Genomic DNA, 17,811 nt, shown 5'->3' on the forward strand with positions numbered 1-17,811 from the left:
GACTTTTTGTGATCTCTGAGACACAGGAGTCTTGTACTCTGTGTCCTGTCAGTATTCTGCTGATGCTTTTATCACTCGCACTAAAATCATGTGGGATCAGACTGATCAGTGATAAGACTCGGATATAGGAACAGTGCAGCTCATCATTCTCTTCACTGTCTTACCTTCCTGTCAGGCAACACAGGTGCACCATACTGTATGAACGTTTGATACACAATGTCATATTCTACAATCTGTATTCTTTCACCATCTGGGCTTTGAATGATATTATATAACCCCTCTCTTTGCTGTCAGGCTTTTAATGTGAAAATGAGCAGGGAGTTGTGATTGTTATTGACAGTCGCTTGGCAGTAGTGATTGGTCATGATGAGTAAAAACTTGTGTAAAATCAGTGGGTTGCACCTTTAGTACAGGAGTATGATCAGCAAAACGGGTTAAAGCCAGGGTAGGTAATGTATTTCAGAAGCATTTTCTGTTAGATTTGTTGAAATTCTCTTTATATCCTAACAGCAATTAATAAATCAAATGCTCTGGGAAGTACGAGTGCCTTTAAAATGTACTGCATTATAATGTTATTTTCCGCCACGCAGCAGTCAAACCAAACATGAGACGTTAAATTACAGTAAATGTTGATAGTAAAACATATTCATGCAGAATAATTCAGAACTTGGCGAAGCGCCTGAGGTTTAAGCAGTTGTATATGTTGTATCTTTTCCTCTGTGGCCTATACTATTATTTCAACTGCTCTCAGTATCAAGCTATTTTTATTTTGTGTATGGCTGTCAGGTAGAATCTGTATCTGCTTTGTTCTGGCTGTGTTAACAGGGACGGCAAGAAAATTGGTTTCTACATGGGTACAACTGTTTTCTCAGAATCCCTGCTCATACTGTGGCATCACTGAACGGGGGGGTTAGCAGGAAAAGCGCTGTAGCTGAGTGTTCCATGCCAGTTCATGTGAGGTGACCTTGACGGCTTGTGTCACCTAAAGGCCTTGGTGTGGGGGAGGGTTGAGCTCAGTGTTTGATGTAAAGGTCTGGGATCTTTTCAGAGCTGGAAAAGTATGATAGCATAAACATATACAATGTTTAAGGCTTTGTGCTTCTTATTATGCTAGAGTAAAGATAAGGATATGTATATATACTGTTACAAAATAACAGTATATATACATGTGGGTGACAGATTAATAGGTTCAAATTACTCTGAATTCTTCTTTTAAAAGCTATGTTTTGAAGTAAAGTCAGAATACCTGATGTCACTGATCAACACATCTTTAGGAGGATCTAAATGACAAAATCAGCAACTCTTGTGTCTGGTTGAGAAAAGAATAAGTCCTCCAGTGCACATGGTTGACCATTCCTATTATTTTTCTTTTTAATAATACAGACATCTTATTGTCAGTAAGCAGCTTATCATATGTAAAAGTTGAGGTATGTGAGAGCATCCTAATGTACGCTAAAATTGTAAAATTCTGTTTTTCCGTCAGAATGTAAAATCTTTGGAAACGTACTAAAGATTAAGCCTGGAGCTATTCTGTGTTGTTGTTATTGCAATCCATGCCCTGTCTGTGGCACTCAACCCCAGTCCCACTGCCTTTCTTAGGGTTGGTTTACCCTGAAGATGTAAATCATTAAAACAGCTTTTCCTTTTTAAAAATGCTTTGTAATTTCCTAAATGAGCAGGGTGCTGTGGTTTTTAGCAAGTGTTACTTAAACAGGAGGACATTTTGAGTGACTTCCTTCAGCCACAGATTTGGTTCTCTACTGAGTATATTCTGTATGCGGTAATGGGTCAAAATAAACTACAGCAAATTTTTTTTCATTCTCATGAAGGAAAATGTCACCCAATTTAACAATGTGACTTATTGATGTGTTTCTACAGTAATAGTGTTTGGACAACAATGGACCTCAATGGCACATGAGGCACTAGATTTTTCATTATTTTCTTTTGTGCTGTACAGATTGTAAAACCCCTTGAGGCAAATTGTGATTTGTGATGTTGGGCTACATATATAAATAAAATTGACTTGATTTATATCAGGCTTTGGAAACCCCCCCCCCCCCCCCACACACACACACACACACAATATACTTGTTGTTTGCCATGTATAGAAATACTATATATTGTTTAAGAAATGTACGTGATATTGCTAACATGGTTACCTACTGGGAAACTTCAGTGCTTCCCGCTATTATTTGTAAAGCTAATAACTAAACTGGCTTGGTTTGGTTTTGCAAATTATCAGGACTGCTGATGAAGAGAACAATAGGGGAAGGGACACATATTGAGACAAAGCTCGAAATTAAACAATCCACTTGATCAAATGTGACTTCATTCCATACTCTTCACGTGCTTTACAGTATGATTCTCAGTGTAAATCTTGAGTTACATTAACACGTAACACTGGCATATAAAATACCTTTCTGTGTCTTTGTCTATTTGAAAACATCTCATGCATGATTGTGTAGCTTCACGATAAATGCCTAATCCTTACATTTAAGGCACACGTTCCACTGATTCAGACCTTTTCTGGTTCAAATTAGGTTGGTCCATTCCTTTTCACTTCCATATAAACAAAATGCATGGCTATGAATTATGACAAAACAAAACAAAAATGCGATCATTTACAATTAGTTGTGCAGCCAGGGTTGATCCCCATGAATGTAACCCAATTAAGAATCAGGAGATGCATTTCATGACCTTTGCTTGGTTGTGCATTTAACCTGAGCTTCCAGGCTTACTATTGAGGATGTGGACTTGTAGCAGCTTTGTGTGGAAATGTTTCACAAATTGTTCTTGACAGATAAATTAAAGTGTAACGGAAAACTCAACTAATAGGATTAGGTCAATGACCATAACGTCTGCAAGCTTGTTCAATAAATCAGCCATATTGCATTTGCCTCAGGATGTATTTTCTTTTAGAGGTTTGGTTAGTTGAAGCTTAGATATCCCAAGATACAGTTTGCCATAGGGATATTTTAATAATGCCATGAACCAAGGGACTGGTTTATGTATCCAGGGAGACACACCTATAAAAACTACGATAAAATGAAGCTCATTAAATGTTAAAGTCCTCACATTCAATGCAAATGCTTCAACTTCAGGGTTTTTCTTCAAGCTGTTTTGCTCTGTTCTATCCTAAAAACAAATTATCAAGATTACTTCTGTGACTGCAGTGGCATACAGTAAACATTTCTATATTCGGCATCCATCAAACCCAAATTCTGCTGCAGTACATTCCATTTGACACCCATTATTGACAGTGAATGTATTGCTTCTAACAAGATGCCATCAACCAGGACAGCAACCATCAAATCTGCCCATAGAAACATGCTCTCTCCCCATCGGCATTTCACAAATCAACTGCTTGCTAATCGGCACATGGACCTTTTAGGATAGGGACAGAAACGTCTCTGGATCATGTAGCTTGATAACAGTGAAAGCCAAGGGAGAAGGTCGGAGCTAATAGAACAACTCCTTGGAGTCTCAGTGGTATTTAGCAATTATATATAATTAAAAAATAGCTATCAAATCAACCTTTGGGGTTAATATCTGCTGTTCCAGTAGAGACAGACACTATTACTGTCTACTATCCTTCGCTCTTCTCAGCTGCAGCTGCTCTCTGCCCTCTAGAGAGTTCACTGTCTGCAGCCCCATGATCGGTTGTGTGGCATCTAGTATTTGGATCATGTAGATAAGACTCCCAATATTTTACACTGCATACATTAACATTTAAAGACAGTCTATGGTCTATGAGAAGGCCACTGAGAAGTCAAATTAAAGGGTAAATTAATTATTATAACTGCAATATCCAAAGTGGATTTTAAATACTGTATTTAACACGTCTTTTTATAGAAGTTTCAGTCATAGAGGGACCTGTTTGTTCCATTAGTGGGAGAGCCTCAAGGATGTTTGCTGGTCAGTTCAGCAACAATAAATAAACTTTGCCACACCACGGAAGCTACCAATAGTGGACCTCATCACAGCAACAGAATCAGCCATAAGAAAGAACAACTTACCACAAACAGAAGCAGAACAACTCAGACTGAAGGTATCCAGCTCCTGCAACGCAGACACCCCATTCCAGCCTCAACTTTCAAGACTGAAGGCTGTGACATCCCTGAGCAAGGATCAAAACATCACTATCCCACCTCCTGACAAAACAAGATGCACAATGGTCCTCAACACAACGGACTACCATGCCGGGGTCAACACAACACACATACAAAATTGCCAAATACATATCAACTCTCCTAGCCCCCTTGGTCAGCAGTATGCCTCACCACATCCAAAACTCTAAAACCATTTTACTTTGTGAACAAAGTTCGAAGACTGGAACTAGACTCAGATGAAACCATGATGTCCTGTGATGCGACTTCCTTCTTAAATGTAACCCCACCATGGAGGCAGGAGTAACTGTAAGGACGCAACTGCTGCAACACTGAACCCTGAAAAACAGAACTAAAATCAGCCCAGACCAGATTTGTAAACTACTGTAACAGCACTGAGTTACTGGTACAGAAATGTGGACTAATATGAGTCAAAATTAGAACCCAGGAAGTGCAAGCCTTAGAACACATCAACTCTATGGACAGTAACATCAAGTTCACTCTAGAGGAGATCAGCAACGGTTTGGCCTCCTGGACTGAGCTGTACACATTGAAGAAGACAAGAGCCTGGAGTACATAGCAAATCCACACACCTACTTTTCAATTCTTACCGCCCACTAGAGCATAAGCTAGGGGTCATCAAAACCCTGCGCCCCCGAGCTAATAACATACCAACAAGTGCCTAAGCCCTTGGAGCATAAACACATGAAGGAGGCTGTTAAAGCTTTTGTATATCCGATTTGGACCATTGTGAAAACAGCCACAAGATCCAGAAAGAACACCAACAGTATGGGTGATGATGTACATTTCTAACAAACTCAGGAGGATTTTCAATAAACACCACATCCCTGTTTTTTTAAACCCAAGAACACGCTAAAACAGATGCCGGTCTAACCTGAAGACTGCATACCCAAACACAAGAAAAGCAATCTGACATATGCTGTCCAATGCAGTGAGGAATGCATACATTGGGAAAACAAAACAACAAATGCATGGCCCAAAACAGAAGGGTCACTTCTCAGGTCAAGACTTAATTAGGTCTGAAGGAAAAATAACACTCTTTTGAGGACAATAATGTACATATTTTAGACAGATGGGTTGAAAGAGGCCAACTACACCAAGTGGAGTTGCCATCTCTTAACAGGAGAGGAGATTTGCAACACCACTTATCCCCCATTTACAATGCTGTCCTTTCATCCCTTCCCAGGAAGCTAAACAAATGCTCGCATTTGGCCTTGTGTCAGAATGCCAATGCCGGCCGTTCAGACTTGGCCTCGCTTGTCTTCAACGACCGTAACAACTGTTGTCACAACAGCCAAGAGCACTAATGAACCGGGCAGTATCTATCATCTTGATAGCTTGAAAGAAGAATCTCGGATGAGAGGCGTCTTCAAGTATCTTCAAACAAGTCCAGTTGACTTGGATTTTAACCTTTCTTGGACATTTTGCTCAAATTGCCGCCTTACATAACTGCTAGAATTGCTGTAGACACTTGAATTTGTTAACAATTTAATGACAATGACAATGTTTTTCTCATTATTTGTCCATGTTTTCGGACGGGGTCCTTTGTTGCATGTCATTCCTCTTCAACAATGTCTGCACATGGTAAGATTGTGGTTACAGCAAATTAACTATTGTTAAGGTATGCCACAACAAAAACACTTGGCTAGAAGATCTAATTTACGAACATGAACACATATCTCATCTGGCACCTTTAGAGCAAACAAACAGACAAAGAAAAGTTTGTCTCATTTCCTGAGCCAAAACACCGGCACTCTGGTAACCTGGCAGCTGCTGTCAGTCAAGTAGAGACAAAACACGCTACTGAGAGAAAAAAATAATCTATTAACAATACAGTTAAAAAAATACGTTGTATTATTTTTTTTACTTCAAAACATGATGATTAAATTTGATTTCAGTTGAACTTTAAACTGCTAAACCACCCTACTGTACATTGACTGTGGTTTGGCTTTTTGAAACAGAATTTTTTCCAAGTGTCACAGTATGTTGTGTCTACAATCTGACCTTAGGCTCTTGGTAAAAGGGCACATTGCTTTGATGGGAGAGGGCTCCATTTGAACTACACAGATGTGATGCGACCAGGCTGTGCATATAAGGTGGCACTGTCTATAAATACACTCGGCAGCACCGCCTCCAGAGACTGTGGGAGTGTGCATGGCCTGGCATGGCCGGCGTCTGGACCTAGTTGAGCTGATGGCATCTGACAACTGTATATGCTGCTGGTCATGCTAGTCACTGTGATAACCTGCTCTCATGCAGGAAGGGAGTGTCAGTCAAGTAGTATGTTCTCATGGTTTTGTAGTTTTGAGGACTAAAATGGTAAAATTTGGGATTTTAGATTTGGCTGATTTTTGGACCAGGTTAGAGGATTGTTGTTCTCTTGTGTAACAGTCTGCTGAATTGACATTGAATATAGTATAGTATTGTATAGTGATATTCTGTTCAATTGTTTAGACAGCTGCTGGATTTCCATCTAAGCATTTTTACTCAAATTATGAAATATCAGATTTGGATAGCTGTATTAGAATTCTCATTTCAGCTAAAGAAGCAACGCAAAAAAGTTTGAACATTTGCTTAAAGAGGAAAGGCTATTTGTCGATTACAAATGATGTGTGGGCAGTGTTGGGCAAGTTACTCAGAAATTGTAATAAATTACTAGTTACTTATTACTCCTTAAAAAATGTATAATATTAATTTACTTATTACTGGGTGATAAAAGCAACCAGTTACATTACTCGTTACTTTACTAGTCTCTCCCAATTCCCAACTTTTGAGTTTTGAGTGTTTCCCACAGAAGGACAGCGTAAACAAATAAATCAATGTATGAGAAATACTGATCACATTCAGCAGCAAGGAGTATGGTTTTTTACAAACTATAATGTTCCTTAAGGCCACCGGCTGAAATAAAAAAATAAAGCAAGTAAATCCCGACTTTTGAACTACTGTTTTTCTGCACATACTTTTATACAAGCAGTATTAAGTGCTTTTACAAAACATAAAATGTTGCTTGACACCACTCTCTCCCAATGAGTGCATGCATCACTGGCAGTAGTGGCCGGAGTTTCTTTCTATATGTTTCACGTTGCTGTGCTGCTTCAGCAGATGCTTCAGTAAATTAGATGTACAAAAGTTTTAAGCTGGTCGCACAAAGTTCACAACAGACCACAATGTTCTTTGCATCTTAGAATGTGGCACAATATTGGCAGTACTTCCAGCTGTGGAAAGAACACCTTTCTCCCTCATTCTCCATTCTTCCTTCAGCTTTTTGGTTAACAGCTGACATGAACAACATAAAGGCCTAACCTGCTGAGCAGTTGTGCATTCATGCCAATGATAGTGTCAAGTTAAAATACCAAAAACAAAATGTTAGTGCAAAAATATCAAGATTGAGTGGGTTTCATGAAACGTACATGCCGCAAGGCATCTGGTCAGTAAATTTAAAGCTATTTAAATGACAGAAGGTAGGACGCTCTAATACAGCTACCATTATGGATGTTTCCATTTAATATAATTTCTGTGACTGTATGGAACCACTGTGGTCAAACCCTATAATAACAGACCTAGGTTTAGCTCACAGTTAAAACTCTGCTTTGACACCATGTCCGTTCCATTTTTTATCTTCATTGGGCACACATGCTTCCAATATCGTCACCTCACTATGATTTTCATGTGGGTGTTCACATTTGCCTGGGGAGGTGCCTAATATAGCTTAGATTCCACGCTCCCGAGCATCCACCAAATTGGTGCCTATGCTATCATTCAAATTACACTGAAGAAATAAATGAGAAATGCAATAGGCAGTTGAACCACGTAAACCAGAAGAGCTTGATGTTTAATGAAATCCCCCTTGTAGAGATGCAGCATGAGGCAACACTGTTAATCAAGAAAACAGCACTCCACTTTTACACATTCACTCACAGGAACCATCACAGCTTTGTTTCTTAACGCAGGGACGAAGGTTTTTATTTGTTTCAGTATGTTTTATGAAAGCTTTGCTGGAGACACCATTAAAAGTGCAGACAGCTTTGCTTGAATGGTACCCTAGATGCTTAGTACTGCCTTATCCCTGAGGTTCTGCCCACCTCTGTGTGGAGATGGTAGTCATCGCATTCCAACAACGACAGAAGGAGACTTCATTCTGCCCACACTGCAACATAAGTAGGTGTTCATGATGGCTACAAAACATGGTATTGATTGGTTTGGCATGTCTTTGAGCAGGTTAGACTTCTTATACAAGTCTGTTCATGCATAGTGCATGAAATTAAATGTTTGCTAAATGAATACATGAGCTTTTAGCCAATAAGCTCTTTGATCATTCTGAGGTGTTACAAAGGCATTTGCAGCATTAGGGCTGAACAATTTGGGGAGAAAATCTAATAGAGATTTTTCCGCCAGATATTGCAATTACGATTCAATTTGCAATTTTTTTTAATTGAAGTTCAATATTCACTGCCAGTCTATTTCTGACGGAAGCCACGTCAAGCAGCACAGAGCCGATGAACCAGGCAGGAAGTGACAGAACAACATAAGCCTCGAATATACTCCAGAGCGGACGCGGACAGATGCGGACTACTTCTGTTTATGCTACTTTCTGGAGTCAGCTTGGTGGCCACGTTCCACACATGCGCAGTAGGTGTATCAGTTGGTGCCCTGGTAGTGCTAGTCGCCGCATTTCCGCGCCAGGCATGCGGATGTCCGCACAGACCCTACGGGTACCCCATTTGATGACGATTTTTTTTCGTCACGCGGACCTTAGCAGACCCTCGTGGACGCGTAAAGTATGATCCTTGCAATAGAGAATCCGGTCGATTTTCAAAATAAACAACCGTTGTACATCAAAAATAAACAAAGTTAACACTAGAACCGCCAGGGTCCGTTGTATACCTATAACCGCCATAGCGGGTAAAATTTACCCACTATAAAAATGCAGTAATTTTGTGATTATTTCTGCTACATGTTGCTCCAACACACTTTGGGAAACATTCAGCACCTTGGCTGTGCATTTCCTATAAACACCATCCCCATATTTCAGGCATTTACAAAATGTTTATTCTATTTTATTCATTGTCTTCACCATGCAGGTTGATCACTTGCGCTGCGCATCTGTGAAGGGCACGTTCACACGCGGCGGCTCTTTTGATGTCATCCACTCGCCGCTGTTATAGATGTTATAGCCTAGTTATATTCTAAAGCTTGAATTTAAATGCAGCATACAATTTACAAAAACTGACTGTTGTAGTGTTTTATAGGCAGGTAATAATAATAGCCTCATAATGTCTCCGCCATCACTGAGTCCATCCTCACCTCCTCCATCACCATCTGGTACGCTGCTGCCACTGCCAGGGACAAGGGCAGGCTGCAGCGTATCATTCGCTCTGCAGAGAAGGTGATTGGCTGCAATCTTCCTTCTCTTCTGGACCTGTACGCCTCGAGGACTCTGAGGCGAGCAGGAAAGATTGCAGCTGACTCCTCCCACCCCGGACACAAACTGTTTCAGACTCTCCTCTCTGGCAGGAGGCTGCGGTCCATCAGGACCAAAACCTCTCGCCACAAAAACAGTTTCTTCCCGTCTGCAGCCTCATCAACAAGGCCCGGGTCCCCCACTGACACTCCCCCCTTGCAAATGATACAAATGTCTCTGCACATGTAAATACTGTTTCATCTTGTGTTGGGCACAGACCTGCCGCGTCGCACATATTTGTTGTTGATTGTTGATCTTTGTTGTTGTATATTTTTATGTTGTCAGTTTATATATTTATATGTACACAATATTCTCTAACGTTGCGTTACTTCTGCACGGCAAAGACCCAGAATAATGCACATGTATACATCTGCAACTTTGTTCTTCTATTCCATATTTATATATTTCTACATTTGTTGTGTACATTATGTTGACTGTATGGTTGTCTACGTGTAGCACCTTATCACCACAGAAAATTCCTTGTATGTGTAAAACACTACTTGGCAATAAAGCTCCTTCTTGTTCTTACTGGTCTGCTTGTTTTTTCGGACTCCAGCGGTTATCCAGAGAGTAACACATAGCTACAAAAGTCCAAATAAAAGTAGGCTTGGCTATTTATTCAAAAGAAATGATTATAATCAATTCCAAAATTTATAGTAGATTTTTACCCTACGGAAAAATGTATAATGATCACTTTTACTTAAAAATACATAGCATTGGAAAAGTTATTGCCGGTCAAAAAGCACACGAGAGAGCCGCGCTCTCTTGAAGGGACCGCAGAACCCACCTCTATCACAAAGATAGAGACAATCAAAAATTAGCCGCGGGTAAATTTGACCCGTTGGTGGTTCTAGTGTTAGAACAGACAAAAAAAGAAAAAAATTAACTACGTTCCCTACTAAACCATAGCAGAAGCACAAAAATCAAGGACAACTGAACAAAGAAGCAAAATCAAGTCAACAATATAAGACAGGCAAAGATCGGAACGGGCTCACAGAGAGCTGTTATCAGTAGTTGAAGCACACAAAATGACAAATTAACAACACGTTAACAATGTGTAGGCTAAACGCTCCGCTGCTGAAACACTTCAGTGTGAGTTGACACCGGACAAAATCGTGGCAGAGCCGCTGCCTGTGTCTGTGTCCGTTTGAACCTAGCCTACAACACTTTACTTATTGTCTTATATGAATAACAAAACCTTTTAGATGCATTTACGTGATAAATAAATGTATTATTATCATTACAACATATTTCATACTTGTCATCTGATAACCCTGCCCCCCTCCCGCTGTTGTGAAAATGGTATGGTCAAAACATTTGGCCATTCAGATATGCAGTAGTCGCAAATGTAAATCGAGTAGCTTTAAGTGAACACTGCAGCCTGTCAAGGGCCCCACAAAAAAAACTAAAAGCCAAAACACACAGCTTGCTTTACCTTTAAGTAATAACACCAGAGCTGCCAACTCTCAGGCATTGAGCATGAGACAATTTTTACACACTGTCACACTACACATCAGTTTTACAAATGTAAACAAATGTATAACTGATAACAACGAGTCGGGACGAGTAGCTCCACCCAGCTGATGCGACACCGGCGTCTCTGTTGGGGTAACTGAAAAGAGTTTTGCAAAATAAATATCTATATATATCTGTTTGGGACTGTGAGCTGCACTTTATCTGAGGTGCTGAAGTGAACATTTGTGTGGATTTGTGGTGAGATTTCTGCCTGATCAGTAAGTTTCGTTTATCCACCTCCTCCTCTCATCCAGTAAGCTCTTAAATGGCTCTGTGTCTGCAGACGGTCTGAAGGGGCCAAATCAGCAGAGCAACAACAGAGGCTAATGCACAGCAGATTGTAGGGCAGGTAGATTGTTTAAAAATATAATGAATTCTCATTAAATGATGACATTATTCTTGTAATATTATGACTTTTTTCTGAACTCTCTGAGAGATTCTGAATGTGCAGAAAGTTTGAACATGGGCAGAAAAACTGCTGAAACACAGGAGCTATTAAAGTCCAGGAGTCTATAACTGAATTAAAAATTAATTAATTATTAACAAAAGTTGGGGGAAACTGGTCACGTTACAGTTGCAGTCTAGAATAGAAATGTAAAGCATCAAGAAATTTTAAGAAAAGAAAATATGTAAATATGTGCACTAAACTACTATATAAAATATAAAAAGGGGAACAGTAAATATCATTGAGGAGAGAAAAGGTGCCACATCATATTTAAAGAGGTTACTTCCCTAAACAAAGACAAAGACTAAAGAGGAGGTAAGACTCAATCATAGGTGTGCTGACTCAGTAGAGATGATATTACATTAGAAAATATTTTTATACACATTTATTGTGTATTCAAATATTAATATATTAAACTTTTGTTTCGTTTTACAACCTTGTGTTGTATAATGACAAATAAACTCCCTTGTAACCTTGTAAACAGGAGAAACATATCTAAAAGCAACACAGAATGCTTGAGGGCTTTACTGCATTATACTCTATTATACTTGTTGAATTGAATTGTCACCTGCCACCTGAATTTTGTGTTTCCCTTTATATTAATAAAGATTAGTAACACCCACAACAGCCTCAAGAAAATGGACAGTAACACCTAAACAGCAGCACGTCACAAGTCATAGGATGCAGCTATAAATATAGTTACAATATAATAAGCTCTACATGTGGTAAACCTCTGTTTTATTATCATTATGCTCTATCCAGTATTTCAGTTTTGTACATAATTTGACCAATACTTTGATTAATCTCGCTCTCAAGATTGTATTTGACTGATGAAATCTGTTTATTTGTTCACTCATAATTTGATTATATGATTTAATACTTTCAGTGTTTGATTTTACTTTTCTCTAATTTTAATTTCGATTTGAAAACAAGTAATCGTTCAGCCCTGTGCAGCATCCACCAAGATGTTACACATTGCTTCAGTTGTAGCATGGACCATCATAAGCTGGTGTTAGACAAGTGTTCTGAGAACCTAAATAATATCCATTATACATGTGTCCAGACTTGGGAAGTTGGTTGGCTGGTTCTGGTGTTTGCCTGCCAGTTTATTGAACTGCCAGTTTCCATTAAATCAGGCCTCCAGCGTTGCCACAGGATCCTGATGGAGAGACGGAGCAGTCGCACTGGAGATGGCACAGGTGTCCCTCACTGCCTTGACTGAACAGGAAGTGACTGCAGTCTTATGCTTCGTTGCCTCGACCTCTCCTTAAGCAATAACAGATTGCACACTTGGAATACACACACTTGTAGCAAGTACACACATTTCTTATAGCATGTATGCACACAAAAATGTCTAGTATGGCCTGAGAGCACCAGGGACAGAAACAAAGGCCTCTGCAGATTCAAGAACGCTGTGGGATCACCTGCAGGAAGCTAGGAAACTGTTCTACTGTAGGGGTTGCGGCTTAAATACTGATGACATACGGTTACTTTTAGGATAAGGTAACATGATGGAGTTTAATTTATCATTCTGAGGAAATTTATGGTGGTTTCACTGCAAACATATTTTTTCCTTTTCAAATGCAGTAATGCCTACATTTGAAAAAATGTAAAGTATATGAAATATTTGAGTTGTGCGGTACAGTGCGGTTTTAGGGGCATGAATTGGTGCTTGCACGTTGGATACAGAAAGAAACTGAAAATGAACAGAATTTATAACATGACAAATACAAATATTAAATGACTCTGGTGTACAGATGGCTGTACCATGCAGAAAGTGTCCAGCCATGCATTGTGAAATCTATTACTCACCCATGACACATGTGCAGAATGTGCTTATTTGCATATTTGTGTTACCACTTCTTTACCTCAGTTAAACAACAGATGAAGGTACCACATGTACAAAACATACTGCAGAGACTGTCTGTCTCATGTATCTTTGTATTTGTAAGCTTTTGAATGTCATTCCACATTGCTCCAAATAGTGTCAAAGAAACAAAGATATGCATAGCTATTGTGAACAAAAACAGGGGAAAAAAGAAAAACTTGATTCAAATCTTGCATGCCAATAATACAGCTGTTATTTTTATTGCTTCTCTGAAAAGGTTTCCATGGATAAAGAATAATTGGGCCTGTATGGTTGGCTCCACTGTATAATTATATGTATAAGTATAATTATATGTATAATTATAAATATGATTTGACTGTAAAGACTGATCAGTCTGGTTCAGACAATGTGACAGTCTGCAGCTAAAATTATACAGTGTGTGGTAATTCTTCTGATCCAGTCATCACTAGTGTTGGGCTGATGCCATCGTCCAGACATCACGACGTTGAGCCAGCATCAACACCTGCTCGTTAATGACGTAGCCTATCGAACAACCGAAACCAACATCTGCCCTCTGTGTGTTCACTGTTGCTTTACCTGGAAATATCCCCCTTGACTTTTTTTCTGAGTGAAGTCTGGGCGAGTGCAACACATGCACATAAGACGACATTTGAACTATGGTTTTTCTGCATATTTGCAGAGCAGTATTCATTGTTTTTTTTTTTAAACTAACGACATTCACTCTCTCTCGATGAATGCATGCATCACTGGCAGTAAGTTTCACATTGCTGTAAAACAGCGTTTCTTGGATTAGTAACTGTAATATTATTACTGTTTTGGAAAAAGTAGTCCCCTAAACTACACCCTACTGCCCAACATTGGTCATCACTCAAATTGATATTTCTGACTGGAAATCAGGACCATTGACATCAGTGTGCTAGCAGTAGAGTGCTAGTATTAGTATTAGTACTAGTGCTCTACCATCCATTAGTACTAACAAGAATCTTGAATTTTGTGTCTGAAATAAACGTCATTCGAACACAGCCAACAAGACTAAGGTCTCTACAAAGCACTATAGCGTCTTCAGTGCTCATGAAGTGAAAAGTTTGCTTTCTTATATTTGTTGTAGTTTAGCTTACATAGCTGGTGCTTTGATCCAGCATTGTTAGCCACTTTTTCCCCAGTACTCTCTCATCTGTACTGTGTGACATTTAAAAAAAAAAAGTTAAATATCACTTTAAGGCTTGACAGTAACTGATAAATGCACACAGACTCTATTGTGCACAAAGCTGAATAAACATAAAGGCACTTCAGAGTGTTAGATATTATATTAAATGTCTCCCAAGAACTGAAGTGTCAATCTTATGCTGTTTGAAAAATGAACTGAGGGGAGGATGATGCCTCTTCGCCTCCCTAACTGCATTTTGCAGCTCCCTCCAGTGTGGAACCTGGACTCAACGCTTCCATTTCTCTTCCAAAAGTGCAAATGTCCTCTGAGCTTCTTCGCAAAGGGGATGAATGTGAATAGTTGCTCTGTGAGGGAGGTGGGCCATTATTCCCAATGAAGGCTGTGATTTAGCAAAAACCTCACTTCGCAGAAAGCAGAGCACAGCAGAATGAAGGCAGGAGCCCAGAGGTACAGTACAGACCTGAGGGTAATGAGCCAGTTGAAAAAGGAACCTCCAAAGAGGAATCTAACAATGGCTTTAGAAAGAAAGCCATTTCCAGCCACAGTGTGAGAGAGCTGACAATGTTGTTCCTCCTCGGTTAGACTGTAACTGCATACGACCCATGTGGGGCTGTATTTCTCATTTCCCCTGTGTAGAGTTTGAATAATCAGAGTCATTTTAATATTCCACATTCACTGACTGTGAAGTGGACCTTTCCCAGAGTAGAGAGGTCATCAGAGGTCATTTGGGTGATTTAGAGGATAGCGCACCCCCCTCTGTTGCAGCACCAGTGTGGGATTTATTCTGGTAAGATGGTTGGAATGTTATGTAAAAATCATGCAGTGTGTTGCTTTAAATAATTGCTTATCATTCCAAGTCATTTTCAAACTGTCTGGACCTCATCATCAAGGTGATAAGTGACTCCAACAATGGAAAACTAATTTGGGTGACTATGTCAGCTTTATATGGTTCATAAAAAGCGCTGTGTGTGCAGTCATCACAGCTGTACGTTTTGCTGAGTTGGTATAACTGATCAGAATATCTTCCACAGTGTCGACCTGCTGTTACCAGTTATGTTACACTGTGAAACACAAAAGGATGAACAGGGAATCGTTTAACCCTGTGAAAAGAAAGAGAAAATGCTGGATTAAGACCAAATGTGTCAAAGTGCCTCATGCAAGAACATTTTTATCTTCTCATCCAAAATCTCTCTGTTTGTCTGCGAGGCATGCTCGTACAAGTCAGATTCAGCACAGCCTCTGAACTGCACAGATGTGTTGTAAAGTGCTTTTACACCTGAATTTGCACTGCTCACCAATAACAAATTGTCTTGACAGTGCTGACCTTTAAGGGAACTTTTAGTTAACCCTCCTCTGTCAAGTGTATAAACTTTTCCAGTGAGAGAATGGTAGCTACTCTAGCAAAACTGTTGACCTGTCTGATTGTCTGACAGCTGATGCCCTACTGGATCGTTCGTTTGTTACAGTTGCAGGAAAAAGAACACTTTGCAATTACCTGGATTTCTGCATAAATCTAATTCACAACAATAGACAAACACCGTCTGCTTAAACTAACATCACACAAACAATTATGTTTTCTTTTGATTTGCGTCATTATTGTTTATGTATGTCTATGTTTGATGTTAATTATGAATGTGTTGGTGTTGTTTATTTGTTTATTATTTGTTTGTTGTTAAAAATGGAAAACTGAATAAAAAGTAATTTTAAAAAATTTATGTTATGTGTACACTTGGATTTAATAACTGGTTGACCCACCTTTGGCAGCAATAACATCAACCAAACATCAGACCTGAACAACGGTCAGAAGGCATTCTGGACCACTCTTCTTTACAAAATAGTTTCATTTCAGCAAAATTCTTGGGTTGTCTGGTGTGAATCTCCTGTTGAGGTCATGCTACAGCATCTCAATCAGGCTGAGGTCAGGATTCTGACTGGGCCACTCCAGAAGGCGTATTTTCTTCTGCTGAAACCATTCTGTTGGTGATTTACTTCTGGGCTTTGTGTTATTGTCCTGTTGCATCACTCATCTCCTGTTGAGTTTCAATTGGTGGACAGATGGCCTTCCATTCTTCTACAAAATTTCTTGCTAAACTTTGGAATTCATTTTTCCGACAATGATAGCAACCGTTCCATGCCCTGAGGCCCCAAACCATGATTCCCCCTCCACCATTCTTCACAGTTGGGATGAGGTTTTAATGTTGGAGTGCTGTGCCTTTTTTCCGCCCCCACATTGGGTTGTGTGTTCCTTCCAAACACCTCAACTTTGGTTTCAACTGTTTCAGAATAATTTGCCAATAGTGCTTTGGAACATCCAGGTGCTATTTTGCAAACTTTTTTGGACAATAGTGGCTCTCTATATAATAGTGACCTCTAATCTCATCTTATCTCAATGATTGGACTCCAGGTGGCTGACTGCTGACTCCAATTAGCTTTTGGAGAAGTCATTAGCCTAGGGCTTCGCATACTTTTCCCACCCTGCACTGTGAATGTTTACACAGTCTGTTCAATAAAAACAAAAAAATATATAATTGTTTGTGTGATATTAGTTTAAGCAGATTGTGCTTGTATATTGCTGTGACTTAGATAATAATAAATTAGATTTATCTATGTTATTTATAAGATCAGATCACATTTTATGACCAATTCTTGGAGAAATCCAGGTAATTCCAATGCGTTCACATACTGTTTCCTGTGACTGCATCTCAAAACCTTAGCCATAACATTGATGGTTGCAATGTTATGACCATCATAAGCGATTGTTATAAATTATAATAAACCAAAGAACTGATGAAGTCAGAAGTTTTGACATGACATTACACTAACAAATATATTGCTAAAGTGATGCATGATTAAAATGGGATATGTCATTTGATAACCAATCTGTTTGTGTGAGAGGTTCTTGAATGAGGCCCAATGACTTGTGAGGATAAAAACATTCAGACTATTATGTGTAAATCCACTTTTTCACACGCACTTTATTGGCGAGTCTAGGCAGGGGTTACACTCTGCCGCTGTACTCCCTGATGTTTAAAGTGAAGGTCACTCTATTGTGTGTGTGACTGAAGCAGCAGCAGCAGTGGCCACTGTGTCAGCCCTGCTTAGCGCTCCTCTGAATACTCTGCTTGGCAGCAATAGACCGCATTATCCACAGCCATGTCGGGAGCAGGTCCTTTTTATCCTTTTTTTGTAAAGGATACCTTTGCACTTCACTGTCCTATCTCTTTTGTGTGTGCCTCTGGGGAGATG

At 39.5% G+C, this 17,811-nt stretch overlaps 1 protein-coding gene across 1 annotated transcript in view; it reads left to right on the forward strand.

The window, feature by feature from the left end:
* The window catches only part of zmat4a (zinc finger, matrin-type 4a), a 226,143-nt gene that overhangs the window by 63,179 nt on the left and 145,153 nt on the right, over positions 1–17,811 (forward strand). The gene's annotated exons all lie outside the window — the stretch shown is intronic.

This window comes from Micropterus dolomieu, linkage group LG21 (assembly GCF_021292245.1).
Source record: "Micropterus dolomieu isolate WLL.071019.BEF.003 ecotype Adirondacks linkage group LG21, ASM2129224v1, whole genome shotgun sequence".
Taxonomy (NCBI): Eukaryota; Metazoa; Chordata; class Actinopteri; order Centrarchiformes; family Centrarchidae; genus Micropterus; species Micropterus dolomieu.